Source organism: Marmota monax, unplaced genomic scaffold (genome assembly GCF_021218885.2).
Source record: "Marmota monax isolate L192 unplaced genomic scaffold, Marmota_monax_Labrador192_F-V1.1 WCK01_AAM20220418_F8-fsc00207, whole genome shotgun sequence".
Lineage (NCBI taxonomy): Eukaryota > Metazoa > Chordata > Mammalia > Rodentia > Sciuridae > Marmota > Marmota monax.
In genome coordinates, this window is record NW_026692713.1 from 243708 (window position 1) to 258742 (window position 15035).

Here is a 15035-nt window from a genome sequence, read left to right on the forward strand (position 1 = left end):
AGAACATATGGCCCTGGAGGTACTTGTGGGCAATAGGGTGGCCTTGGAGAGGTGGGAGGTCAGGACTTAGGCTTCCAGAGATGGAAAGGGACTAAATCTGCAGGAGCTATATCCTGGTCCCAGGGGGAACCAGGATACACTGGTTCTGTCTTGCACTTTAGCTAGATTTACACCCCGTATATGCCCTTTTCTGCTATGTTGCCAGCTGTTAGAACTATTCTCCTTTTTCCAGAGCCTTGGGTATTTCTTCAAAAGATGTGCAATCAGGAGATGTCTGGTAGGGGCACTGTACACTCAGGAGCCCATGGCACATCCCTGTCCCCATGGCTTCCACTCAACACGCAGCCTCCAGTTCTGAATAGCAGAACCATGGCTGGGTCTGCCAGGCCTGGGCAGTCAGGCCACCTGCAGCAGGGCCTGGAACCTGCAAGTGTCTTGGCCCCACCCATTTGGACACCATGGAAGAATCTTTCTTTTTATTAAAATACGATCTAAGTTTAGCAAAACCTGGAGAAAGCTACAGCTGTGTTTACCAAGTAGACTTTCAAAAGCTGGCTCAGATTCTCCAGGGCAAACCTGGGCAGTGCCTGGGTGGGGCCTGGGAGCCACAGGAAGGGCCCAGAGCCAAGCAGAGCTCAGAGGGGAGAGGAGGAGGGCAGGGGTGGAGCCTGCTTACACCACCACACCCATCATCAGAGCTGCCTGAGGGGCAGTGTGTAGTAGGAGGCAGACATGTCCAGTCTGAGTGCAGTCTGAGTAGTGTCTCTTCTCTCCCTGGGAAAGGGGACCAAGATGGCCTGATGGAAACCTTGGGTAAGTGGGGTTGAGCAGGGCAAGTGGCTTCCTGCATAGTGTCGAGTGTGGGGGTAGGAGACTACATAAAGGTAGAACCTCTGATTCTGAGGTCAGCTCAGACTACATTTGGTTACCTGCTGCGTCAAGCCCTGGGGAGGAAGCTGAGAAGAAACTGCCCAACTCTAGAGAAGCCACCACAGGGACAGGAACAGAGTGGGGGAGATGGACAGATAAAGACATCTTGAAATACAATAGGGAAGTAGAGGTGGGAAGAGTTCAGAGAAAGAACCCCTGCTGGGGTGGGGGTTCCCTGCTAAGCTTCCTGTGTGAATCTTGCAGGGTGTGCACTTGAGACTCCCCTGGGGAGAATCCAGCAGACTTTTCTTGGGAAGGGATTAGTATGTAAAAGGTATGGAAAAGTAGAGAACTTGGCTTTGGAGGGACTTAGCTTGAATGAACTGAGGGCCCTGGGTGGGTTAGAAATGGACCTGGACCCCATTGCTTCATGTGAGGCTCCTTAGGATCTGCCCTGCAGGCCTTTCCAGGGTCCATTTTTAGGATATGGCCCCTGCTTTTGCAATGTGGTCTTTGCCATCAGGTTGGGGCTCCCTCTGTGCTTTTCTTGGAAAAACATTTCTGTCTGCCAGGTTCAGTGATCAACTCTGTGACAGGGTAAGATCAAGTTTGGCAGCCCTTTTGTGCTCTTCACAGACCACCATACAGATGTGGTCACAGGCATTGAGTCACCTCCTAGAAAGGTGTCTGTGGGCATGCTCCCCCTCTTGGGCTGACTTCAGCAGGAGCTTGACCATCAGCCTAGCTCAGAGGCCCTGGGGTTCTATCCCTTAACCACATGTGAACTTGTTCTTCGTGTCATTGGACTGATGAGATGAAATTTGACACCTTCTTGTGCATACCCAATACCACTCAACTGATGAGAGGTACAGGGACAGAGGGAGGCAATGCCAGGGCACAGGAGTGCCTGGCTTCAGGGCCTCTCCTCCTGTGGTTCACATCCAGTGTGCAGCCTTGTCAAGCTGTGGGGTTGGGAAGTGAGCAACAGAGTCTTGGATTCCCTATCAACCAAGAGAGAGGTAAGGGGGGTGTGCTTTTTAATGTGTACTCTATAATCTGTGAGTCCCCAAGTAGTTACTCTCTCTCCATAGTCTCCAGGAGTATGAGAAAACTGCCACAAGAACATTGAAGACAGCATCAAGAGCGAGATCCATGGGCTAGGGATGTGGCTCAAGTAGTAATGCACTCGCCTGGCATGCGTGGGTTCCTGGGTTCGATCCTCAGCACCACATAAAAATAAAACAAACATGCTGTGTCCACTGAAAACTTAAAAAAAATTAAAAAATTCTTTCTCTCTCTCTCTCTCTCTCTCTCTCTCTCTCTCTCTCTCTCTCTCTCTCTCCCTCTTTAAAAAAAAAAAAGAACGAGACCCATGGTTCACTGGAGGAGGCCATGATCACTGTGGGTAAGAACTGGGGCACAGTGCTCAGATGCACATAGGTCCACAGGCTCAGCTGGAACAACACCACACAGGCTCAGCTGGAACAACACCAAAGGGCAAAGGGCCCAGGGAGGTAACAGCAAGCAACAGGAGCCCATGTTCACCTTCACGGTCCTCCCCATACCTCCCATGCTCTCAGCCTGTATCCTGGGATTGTTCCAGTCCTAGCGTCTCAGTGTGTCCTGCCAAGGAATATTATCAGTGCTGTTTTCATGGCACCCAGTGCCTTATGAGGATGTATAAATATGTGTACATATGTGAATATGTGTCAAAGAAAGAGCATAAGGGTGACTATGTGGGTATAAATGTGTAAGGAGGTGCTTAAGTTGTGAGTGGGAGTGTGTACTTGTGTGTGCATGTATGTGTTTGAAAAATAGTGAATGTGTATGAGCATATGTGAGAAAATGAGTGTATTCATAAGTGCGTGTAGGTGTGTGACAGTGTGTTTGAGAGATTGTGTGTGTGTGCACGTGTGTGTGTGTGCGCACACGCTCACGTGCACATGCAGTGGTTTCTGGTTGAAAAAACTTGAACAAAGCCACCTGTCTTAGTTGCCAATTCCAGAAATGATGGTGTGAGGTTTGAATGCCAGCAAAGGGTCGATATTACAACACCAGGAGCATTGAGCACCTTCCCCACAATGAGAAGTAAGATCCAATTCACAGGACCCATTCCAGAGCACATCTTAAGGTCCAGAGCTGAGAGCACAACAGAAAGTCATTGAAGAGTAGAGATCTGCTGCTGAGGCAGAGGAACCTCTCCTCTACATCTCACTCAATGGAGCTGAGGTCACGACTGCTGGGATGGGACATTCATCTCCACATCAGGTTACCTCTGGAAGGAGCTGGGTGCTTCTCCCTCTTCACTGTCTCTCTGGTGAATGTTGTGTTCTGGAACTCCCCAGCCAACTTTGACTCTGGTGATAAAATACAGTCTATGTTGAAGCATCTAGGCACACCCCTACCCAACCTCAGCAACACTGTCATCCCTTGAGTCCTAAATAATGAAACTTCCTAATTAATATCCTCTGGCAGGAAGCAGTGAAGGTGTGCCTGGCCTCACTATGCTGGGCACTTTCGGTTCATTTGTCCTTAAAACATCATTCACTCTCACGTCACAGATGAGTCAGGGATGTCATACAATGAAGTTACACCACACCATCGAGGCAGCGTTTAAACACATGCCTGCGTCCCTCAGAGCCTATCTGCTGCAGCCCTGGCTTAAAATGTTACTTCTCCTTGCAGATGCCAACTCTCTGCAGGAACATTCATGACAGGAGCTTCATGGAAAAGCAAGCATGGGGCCTGCTCTCTCAACCAGGTGTCCCTGGGGACTTAATCCTCCTGGGCTGAGCCCCACTCATCACATGGGAATTTAAAATGCAGGAGTCCTCTGAGGCCATCGCCACCATGCTGTGATAACTCTGTGGAGCTGACTGGCTGGATTCTTGATGGTGCTACGTTTGGTTGAAAGCCCAGGAACTCTCCAGGTCTAAGCTGAGCACAGCTCTTACCAGGACCCAATAGCTGCTGAGCCTGGATACCCAGAGAAGAAGGTAGTATTTCTAAGTATTTGTTTGATGTTCTAAATAATAAACATTTGTACAATCAAAACATGTCTGTGTTTTTAACAATGACCAGAGTAAGACCAATTTCATTGGTCAGAAATAGATCTTTGGGGAGCAATCAAACTTCAACATCTCTGCAGGCATTTCCCTGAAGGGACACTGAGGGTGAGCTGTGTCCACTGTTGCCCTGGGGACAAAACCTGTGAATGAGGATACTTTCTAGTTACCCTCTATTTTTTAGCCAATATCTCAGGGTTGAAAACGGCTTTGAAAGTCACCTGGTCCTGTTCCATCCTGCAGCATGATGGCCCTCTCTGTTGTCCTTGTTGTTCCTTGGTGTCCTAGAGATAGCCCTAGTATAGACTCAATATGTGTACAATGTCCTAAACTATCTCCAAAGATGGAGACTTACTGTCTCTGTGGATTTCCAATCTTTTTCCAACTGGTGTGATCTGTAAAATTTTTATCTGAGCTCAGACTTGCCCCTTCACGCACACTGCTTTCGACTCTGCCATCTGGAGCCACAACTTTTATTCTTTCCTATTTAAAACATTTTGATATCTGAAGAAGGCCACAAATTCCAGTAAACCTCCTGCCAAAGGTAAATGCCCCCATTGTCTCCAGCAGTTTGTTGGAATCTAATTTGAGGCCATGACCTCTGAACATGCTCCAGCTTACAAACTTCAGAGTGTATCTCCACAGGGTCTGGGCATGCCAGGGAGACAAGAGCAGTGTGGGCTCCAGAGGTGGATTCTGGATTCATGAATCTGACCTACTCCCCTTCTCTAAAATTCAGTGTCCTTGTGTTTCAGTGCAGGGTGGAGTCCTGGTTAAGATTGCTGCCTTAGAGCTAGTGGTGTAAAATCATCATTTAATGGTGCTCACAGATTCTGTAGATCAAGAATTCAGTCAGGACACACTGAAGATGGCTTATCTCTACTCCAGAAAATCTGGACACTTTGTTGGGAAGATCTAAAACTTGGGGTGATTATAGAGCAGGAGGTCTCCATCACATGGAAGATTCTTCCATCACATGGAAGTGCCTGGGTGAGAAGACTGGAAGGCTGGGTTCAACTGGGCCCCATAGAGCCCTGACATGTAGTCTTTCCATCATGGTGGCCTTGGGATGGAAGGGTGCCTCATGTGTCAGCTCAGGACACCGTATACATCTAGTAGATGAAGAGCATTGCCCTCTGTGATGTAGACTCAGGAGTTACACTGCCCCTGTATCCTGTTGGTCCAAAATATCACTAGCCATCCAGCTTCAAGAGATAGGAACACAGACCCCACATGTCAATGAGAGGAGGGTCAAGGACTTGAGAGACCACTTTTTAATCTACTACAGGTGGTGCTCAACGTATTCAACAATCAGGACAACACAGCCCACACACCTGGATGGGTGATGACTGTAGGGCTGGAGCAGAAATTCAGAGGTCCCTTCAGGGACAGGCCTTGAGCCTTGGTGCTAAATGGAGGGTTATCTGTGGGGCACCAGGGTGGCTCGGAGGGTAGGTGTGAGGAGCAGCAGCTATGTACCAATATGTCTTAGTCTGCTCAAGTTTTCATCACACACCTTTGATAATTGGGTGGCTTAACCAACAGAATTTTTTTTTCACTCATAGCTCTGCATGTGAGGAATTCTAAGGTCAAGAGTGAGCCTATTCAGTTTCTGGTAAGAGTTCTCTTCCTAGCTTTCAGAAAGCTTCCTTCTGGCTGTGCCTTCACATGGCTGTGCTCTAAATTCACACTCAGAGACAGAACTAACTCTCTCTCTCTCTCTCTCTCTCTCTCTCTCTCTCCCCTCCCCTCCTCCTCCTCCTTCTCTTCCTTCTCCCTCTCCTCTTTCTTCTTCTTCTCTCTCTCATTTCTCTCTCCCTCTCCTCTTCTCATATGGTCACTAATCCCATCACAAAGGTCCCACCCCTTTATAAGATTAGATGACCTCATCTAGCCCTAATTACCTCCCAAAAGCCCCATCTCCAAATACCATCACACTAGGAGTTGGGATTCAACAGCAAACATTCAGTCCTCAGCACAGCAGTGCTAAAGATCCCCGCAGTTTCACATCTGCCTTTAACAGCTGTGCCAGGGTGGGACACCCAAACACTGGCCCTGCCTGATGATTCTTTTTTTGTCCCTCCTTTTAGTTCAAGTCCTGCCCTGGACTTCCTCTCAGTGTTGAGTCACTGTCTGACCCATAGCTCTTTTCTGCCAAAGTGCTTTAGGAAAAACTTGGAGGACTCCTCTGCCCTGCCATCCTGTACCCACTGCTTTTAAGGGCTTGGAATTCTTTTGCAGCCTACCCTACCTGAGAAGGCCTTCATGTGACCCGATAGGAGCCTTGAGCAAAGCTGAGACTGGCCAGGAAATGACAGCCTGTCCAAGTGGACACTCAGCAGAAACAACACTTCTTCATCTTTCCCAATGGACCAGAAGACACTCCTACCCGCAGAAAGCAGTGGGCAGGGTGGAAAGAGGAGGTCTGCTCTGATTAGAGGGTATGTACTCTCTCCTTAGGGTCAGAGTTAGGAAGACATGCTGGGTGGGTGTGGGTAAATTTCCACAAGGTGTCTCCAGCTGAGTGCTGTCTATTAAGTGATACTCATGGTGGCTCAGGAAGAAGGAGAACCTGGTCAGGACAATTTTTAACACTCCTGTGTTTTCAAAGATAATTCGGGTTCTGCTTCCTATGATTTGAGCAAAGTGGAAGAATGAGGGACTCATGACAAAGATTCTTTTCTTGGCCAAAATTTAGTCAAACTCCTAAAAGGTCTCCAGACCCATAAGTGTACTTCCTTGTAAGTCCAATTTGAGCAAGTACCCTTTGAAGCCAATGCAGTAAGAACCTCCATGCTCACTTTCCTCATCACCCCCCCCCACCCCAAAACAAAAATCTTGTTTCATGGCTTCAGACAGAATCTCCCTTACCCTGATGTTTCCTGTTGGTAGTTTTCTATCACTGACCTCGCATCCTGCTCCTTGGTTCTAAGTCCCCCTATCCTTGCAGTATCCAGAACTGAGTTCTGTTCTACATGAAATCTATCTTACCTTGATACAACCATCCTGAATTGAATCCATTTTTACAACTTTAATTATTGCCCAGCTCTGGTCTTTTTTTGGTAGCAGCTATTTCCTGCTTATGGCTTTGCCATGGTTCTATAATGACTGTATTTGTTGTTGCATTATTGCCTTTTAACCCTCGGTTAGAGATTATGTACTTGAACTCCCTCCATTCTCAGATCAAGTCTTTGATTCCCTAGGAGATGGATGTGTTTATTTCCATTGCAAAACTAGCTGGCAGACAAAGAACAGGATCCAGAGAATGAAGTCGGAATTTCTGCTACTACATGATCTGAGACAAGGATTTCATCCCGCATGGAATGAAATCTGTGAGCTTACAATAGCCTTTCAGAAATTTCTTTTCTCTTTAAACTGTCCAGAGTGGCTGCTCTTTTTAGCAACAAAGAACTCTCTTTACTACAGAGTTCCTGCCCTAATGGCATCTTATCTGGTTATATATCTCCTGAAGCAAAGCTCTGAGTCCCATAAAGGCAAGAAAGTATTTATTCAGTTTTGAACATTTTTCCTAACACATAGCATGTACTTCATAGATATTTTTCAATGAACAGCAACAACTAAGAGAATAGAATTTGTAGAGAAAAAATATCTAAAAGGCAATGATTTGAGGCCAAATCTTTCTGGTCACTGATTCTATAGGATCCTTGGACTTCCCTGTGGAAGGAACCCTCAACTAATGCTAGTGAAAAAAGATCTGGGAAAGATCTAAGCAGGGAGGAGAACTGCTCTCAATTCTTTTGGCACAAACTTGGTCCCAGCCCCGGTTTTAGATTCTGCCACTTGCCACCCCAGTGCCACCAGTTCAGTGGGGTATGCCTTCAAGTACTGGTTTCATGCTCTTGTGAAGAAAGGGCTGGAATGCTGGGATTGACCTATTTATTCTGTATCCTCAAGCTGGGGAAAGGTTACCTTTCTGTGGGTTGAATACTTGGGCAAAATCTAGATTCATTAGGAAGTAATAAAGCAGACACAATGGATTTGTGATCAGCATCATATACTGTCACCACAACCAAGCATTCTCCCTGCCCCTAGATTGGGGCTGGCCAGATCATCCTTCATAAGGAAGGTGAATCTTGAGCAGTTTTGAAGAATAACTCAGTGCTTATCAGGTTGACAGGACAGAGAAGAACATTCCTGACAAAGGGTGGAATGTAAATGGCAGAAGGAATCTGGTCTGTACCAGACACACTAAAGGAATGGCATGCTTATGCCCAAGGAAGTGGGAGAGTCCAAAGATAAAGACGTCAGAGGCCAAGTAAAGAAGGCTCATGCTGCCAGGCTGAGGAGCTCCCAAATTCCCAGAGTCATTATGGAAGATTGGCAGGGGACATGCAGGGAGGGGTATCTTGACTGAGTTTCAGTATGGTTTCTGCCATCAGGATAGGTGGTGAAAAGTGCAGCTGGTTTGGAAGGAGGAGGCCCAGCACTGAAGCTATTTCCACATTCTATCATGTCATGCAACCAATTCCCTGCAGCTTTATAGTCCAGCATTTTGTGATCCTGGGTTAATTCCCTGGGAGGAGGCTGATCTTAATAACCCTGTGTCCTGGTCCTGGCAAGTCTTTCTAAGTATTTGAGGGCACCCCAGACCATCTCTTTCTTCTCAGTGAGGAGAAGATACTGACTTCCACAGCTGCTACCCTGAGACCATTGACACCTGAAATTTCTCCTGTGAGCCTGAGGCCTGAGCCTATAGTTTCAGTACTGTCACAGCCCCATTTTGGTGTCCAAGCTCCCTCAGGGTATTGTGCCCAGGTAGGTCCTGCCCGATGCTCCAGTGGCCCATGACTACCTTTGTTCCCCTGCCAGCCTCTTCCTGGGCTGGGCCTGTCCCTCGGGCTATCCTCTAATAGAATTCTAGGGTTTCCAGCTGGTGATCAGGGGTGTCCCTGTTTCTGTAATATGCTGTGGACTTCTCCCACAATCACCCCCATCTCTGCTGTTTACAGTTCCTCACAGATAAGGTCTCCGTCCCAACCCTTTCCCATCTGGTCCTAACTGAAACAGGAGTCAGTCATCTCGACTCTGCCCCTGGCCTGGTGGGATGTAGACCATCGCCCTCCCAACCTGGGTTCTGCTGACACGTCCTAGCTGCCAGGCCCTGTCACATTCCCACATCGCTCTGTGCCAATCAGATCAAGGACTTATTGTCTTTGTTTTCGGCCCCACCTGCTCTTCCTAGGTTCCTTTGTTTCCCTGATGGATTTATTTCCAGCTCTGTGTTCTGAGGTAATACACCAGATGGAGAGAGAGTCCCTTGCAGATGTGGAGTGAAGTCACCCTCATCCCTGCCTCCCCTGTGTCTACCCTGGACAGGCAGTCAGGGACCAGGTCTGCATCCTTGCTTCAGAGTGGTTCCAAGCTGCCTGGAAACCTGCTCTCACAGTGCCCTCTAGTGGCTGACGTTGACCAGGAGGAAGCCTAAATGGCCTGGAGGCTGATACCCACTGAGCTGGCCAAAGAAGCCTGAGGGGGCTATTGAGGAATAACACTGGCCCACCCCAGCACTGGGTGGACATAAAGAAATCTGTAACATATTATTTCATTTATATTGAAACTAATTATGGTGAAAGAAATCAGATTAGCAATTGTCTTGGGGTTTAGGGGTGGAGTGATGGCAGAGATTAGTTGGAAAACATTCTGGGGTGTTAGAATATTCTAAATCTTATAAAGGGTGATTGCATGTGTGAATGCATTAACCAAAATATATTGAATGTAACATTTAAGATTTGTAAATTTTGTTTTGTGTAAATTATCCACCAAGAAAAACAATACAAAGCTACTATGAACATACATGTGCATGTTTCTGGGTGGACTTAAATAGTAGTTTAACTAATAAATGCCCAGGACTGTTGTTGCCAGGTAATATGGTAAGTGCTTGTTTAGCTCGTTGTTTATTTATTTGCTTTAAGAAGTTGTTATCTATTTTCCAGAGTGGCCTTATGTACCGTTTCTTATTTCCACAGGTATTAGAAATCCAGTTACTCTACATCTATGCTAGCATTTACTTTTGTCATTACCTTTTAATCTTAGCTGTTTTAATAGACATGTAGTGATTTTATATGATGATTTTAATTTGTGTTTCCTCAATGTCAAGTGTTGTTAAGCCTCATTTTATGTACTTATTTGCCTCTGCCACGAAGTGTCTCTTCATCTATTTTTCATTTCCAATTGAATTACTTTTAACTAATTTGAGTTTTGAGATTTCTTTATATATTCTAGATAGGAGTCCATTATGCATTACACATATTTTCTAATATCTATAGCTTGTTTTTTCATCCCTTTAGCAGAATTGTTTGCAGAAACTATTTTTTTTATTTTGATCAAATTCGACTTATCATTATTTTTCATTCATAGAGCATATTTTTGGTATCATGTCTAGAAATTCTTCACCAAGCTCTAGATCTGGAAGATTATCCAATGTGTTGTCTCATAATAGCCCCAAACTAAAACACTGAAATGTCCCTCAGTGAATGAGTAGTTAAACAAACTGATATAACCATGCAAAGATTTGGCAATAAAAAGAAACATATTATTGATATATGCAACACATTGGGCTAAGTGAAAAAGTCATTGTCAAAAGATTGCAAGCTGTATGATCTTGTTTATATAGAATTCTTCTAATGACAAATTATAAAATTGGTAAACATTTTATACTCTGTTTTAAGGCTGGTGAGGGGGGTGGCATGAGCACAAAAGCATTGCCCAGAGGAGATCTTTGTGGTGGTAGAATCAGTCTGTAGTTTGACAGTAACACAAATCTACCCAGGACAAAATGTCATAGAATGGCACACATTGTGCCTATATCAAATTTCCTGATTTTGATGCTGTACTATAGAATGTGAAATGTAAACATTTATGGAAACTGGGCAAAGGATACCAGAACCTCTTTTCAAATTCCTATGAATCCATAACTATTTGAAAAAATTAAACATTCATAAAAACAAAAAAAATATTAAAAAGCAAAATAAGTAATACACAAAGTTGATAAAAAATCTAACAGTACAAAATGATATGTGGTAAAAATATAACTTTATACCACTCTAGAGTCCTAGCCAAAATCTCTCCAATAACTTTCACAATTAATGTTTCAACACTTCTGATAGGAATTTGTGTGAATATATGTGTTTTTTCCCACTTTTCCAGCTTTGATCTTACACTATGAATTTAATATAACCTAGAAAGTAAAATCAGTATCTCTTTTTCACAGCAGTAAGACTTTCATTTTGAATATGCCATGTTTTATCGAAGTCTCTGTTCATTTCTACTGTTTTGTTCATTTGGTATTATAAATCATGTTGCATTAAATATCATTCAACCTCATGCAGCACCGTCATAGGAGAGACTCCTAAAATACAGTTTGTGGTTAAAAGGGCATGTGAATTGTAGCTGAGAAAAGTTTTGCCAAATTGCACCCCAAATAACATCCCAAATAATAATAAAATACCAATTTTCTCAATAACTGAGTAAACTTTTAAAATGTTTACTTTCAAAAGTTTACTTTGAAAATGTCATCATCACTACTCTGGTGAGTAAAATAAAGTGATACAATGTTTTTAAGTTATCTTCCTATGATAACAAGTGAAATTTTAAACATTTTCATATATTTAAATGTCTTTTGCATTTGATTTCCTGTGAATTGTGGATTCTGTCCTCCCACTCAGCAGAGCACAGTGAACCTGCCGTGTGTTCCTAATCAACTCCCTCTCCCAACACAGGAATGGAATACTACAACTGCTTATCCACTCATCAGTTCACATGGGTTACTTCTACCTTTTAACTATTGTGAATAATGCTGCTACCAATATGCCTGTGGCACATTTTGTGTGGACACATGTTATATTATCCTGGGTATGTACCCAGAAGTAGAACTGCTCAGTCACATCATATTTCTACACTTAACTTTTTGAACCTCCAAACCATTTTCCAAAGTGACTACATCATTTTACATTTATCCCTGCAGTATATAAACTTTCCCATTTTTCTGTATCTGCACTAACATTTGTTATTATCGGTCTTCTTTATTAAAACCATCCTACTGCCTGTCTAATGGTATCTTCCTGGAGTTTCATTTGCATTTTCCTACTGACGAATGATGGTGAAAACCTTTTCATGTGGCTTTTTGGCCATGTTTATATCTTCTTTGGAAATACCTTTATTCAAATTCATTACCCATGTTTTAATCAGATTATTTGCCTTTTACTGTTGAATAATAAAGTGGGTTTTTTTTACATTCTTTATTACAAGTCCTTTTTCAAAGTCCCTTGCAGATATTTGATTAGCAAATATCCTCTTCTCATCCTGTGGGTTATCTATTGACGTTCTGTGGGTTATCTATTGACAATCTCAATGGTGTCCCTTTGCATCATTTCAATTTTTAAAATGTCCAGATTGTTTTTTGTTTTGTCACCCTCATGCTTTGATGGTATATCTAAGAATCCTTTGCCAATTCAAGGTTATAAGATTGACCCCTACATTTTCTTCTAAGAGTTATAAATTTTTAATGTTCACATGTAGAATTTTCATCAAATTTGAGTTAATTTTTGTGTATTCAACTTTGTTCTTTTGCATATGCATATCTGCTTGTCTGAGCCCTATTTACTGAAGTCCCTTTTTTTTTATCTCATGGGGTTATCACCTTGATACCTTTGTCAAATATCAATTAATCATAAATGAAAGGATTTATTTTATTCCAATCTTTATTATTTTTTCCTTTCTTCCTCCTCTGAGATGAGTTTACTCTTTCTTTACAGGTTTATTAAGATGAAGGTTTGTTTATTGATTTGCTACATTTCTAATTTTAATATACACACTTACTGCTGTATATTCCCCCTAAGTATTGATTTGGCTGCATCACATAAGATTTGATATGTTGTGATTTTGTTTTCATCCATATTCCAGAGTTTTCTAATATATTATGTGATTTCTTCTTTGGTTCATTGGCTATATAATTTCTTCATAGGTATGGATTTCCAAAATTTCATTTTGTTATTGATCTCAAATTTCATTCCACTATGGTTGGACAATATACTCTGTATAGTGTTATCATAACAAAGTGTACCACAAACTTAGAGCTTAGACAACACCATTTATTATCTTACAGTTCTGTAGGCATGGTCCTACTGAGTTAAAAATGGGTGTCATGAATTTGTATTCGTTTCTGGAAGCTCTAGGAGATTCCCTTTGTTCATTCTAGTTGTTGGGAAAATTAAGTTCCTAGCAGTTGTATGACTGAATTCCCATTTCTTTGCTGGCTGTCAGGGGGACGGTTCCCAAGGACTAGAAGCTAGCCACACTGCTTTGTCCATAGGCCCCTTCTTCATCTTCACAGCCAGCAATGGTTTTTCAAGTTCCCCTTTCACCATGTCTCCTGTAATCTCCTTGAAGAGTATCTGGACAGGATGGGTTGTGTTTCTCTTGATGCTTTCAAGATTCTCTCTTTGCTTTTGACAGTTTTGATTCTCAAATTCTAAAATAACAATAAAATTGTTATTTTACTTGAATAAATGCTACTTGAATTGTATCTACATGAGGGGTTTTTGTTTGCTTGATTCTATGCTACTTTGCTTTCTCTGAACTTACCGAGTATGCAAATTAATGTTTCACACAAAAAGGGTAAATTTGTGGCAATTAAATCTTCAAATACCCTTTCTATGATCTTCTATTCTCTCCTAGTATCCTCAGGATGCATCTGTTGCATCCAATTTAAGGATGTGCACAGGTCTCTGAGGTGCTGCTCACTTAATTATTTTTCTTTCTGTTTCTCACACTGTGTAATCTCAACTGATCTATCTTCAACTTGCTGAGTCTTTCTTCTACTTACTCAAATATGCTGTTGAGTCCCTCTGGTGAATATTTAATTTCAGTTGTACTGGGGGGTGTGAGATGAGGCCAAACATCATGGCTAAAGTGTGTGGTAGAGGAAAGCAGCTGGGGACATGGCACTAGGAAGCCGGAAGTGGGGAGGGAGGGAGAGAGAGAAAGAGAGAGAGAGAGAGAGAGAGAGAGAGAGAGAGAGAGAGAGAGAGATGGCAGACCAGGGAAAAATATAAACCAGCCAGTTAATTCTTACTCCTTAACAGGGGATTAATGCACTGATTAAGGTCCCACTCATGACCCAATCATGTCACCTCTAAACCTTCTTGCATCTTCTCACACATGAGCTTTTGGGGGGACACCTAGTATCTCTCAGGCAGCTGTGTTGTTAAACAATTTCTGCTGATTGATTTTAGGGTTTTTGCTCATTTGTTTCTTAGGACCTTTTCTCTGTTTCATTCTGTTTTGTTTTGTGGTGCTGGGGAAAACCCAGAGCCTCACACATGCTAGGCAGGCTCCCTAACTGCTGAGTCCTGAGCCCAAGCTGATTGTTTGTGACAAATGCCCTCAGGATGAGGCAGTTCACACAGAATAATTTCTGAACCATGTCAAATAAATCCCTGAGAATGGAGCTTTTCCAGGGAGCTGTCAGACAGATAAAGTAGTGAGAGTTTCCTGGGGATGGGATTTTTAAAGGGGCTCAAACCTGCTCTGTCCTCTGCAGTGGCTGCCAGGCTGCTGGACTGCACAGCAGCCAGGTCTGTGAGGTCTTTTGTTTTCAGTCTACAGTGGAGATCAGGAGAGGAGGGAAGGAATAAGTCAAGTTTAAACACCATAATGCTTGGTGTTCTTGCAGAGATTCGGTTATTTTACTTGAATAAATGCTACTTGAATTGTTGAGAGCCTTCAGTTACCTTCCAGATTCTGAAAGAGTTAATTTTGATGATGATTTTTTTTCCATATTCTTGATTTCAAGAGGAGGATTTTCAGAATCCTTAGTTTGCATCCTTCAAATGTATTTTTGGTGTGGGTGTCCATGTGGCCCTTGTGGTTGTTATTATTGTGTCTATCTATCTGACTATTTGTTTATTTATTTAATTTATCTTGAGACAAGGGTTTTCACTGGAAACCCTTAGGACTAGTCTTTTCTTTGTGTCAAACATTAATTTTTTAGGGTCATTCTCAGTGTTGACCTCACTATATCAATTCACTCAAATTCAAGTCTTCTTTTATTTCAGGAAAGTTACTTTGAATTTTGACCTT

At 43.0% G+C, this 15035-nt stretch overlaps 1 long non-coding RNA gene across 1 annotated transcript; it reads left to right on the forward strand.

The window, feature by feature from the left end:
* Positions 1-700: 700 nt before the first annotated feature.
* On the forward strand, positions 701-6415 carry LOC124094137 (uncharacterized). The gene is made up of 5 exons (XR_006852147.2): positions 701-813; positions 2233-2275; positions 3556-3866; positions 5501-5550; positions 6177-6415. It is a non-coding gene; the product is annotated as an uncharacterized LOC124094137 (long non-coding RNA).
* The last annotated feature ends 8620 nt before the right edge of the window (positions 6416-15035 follow it).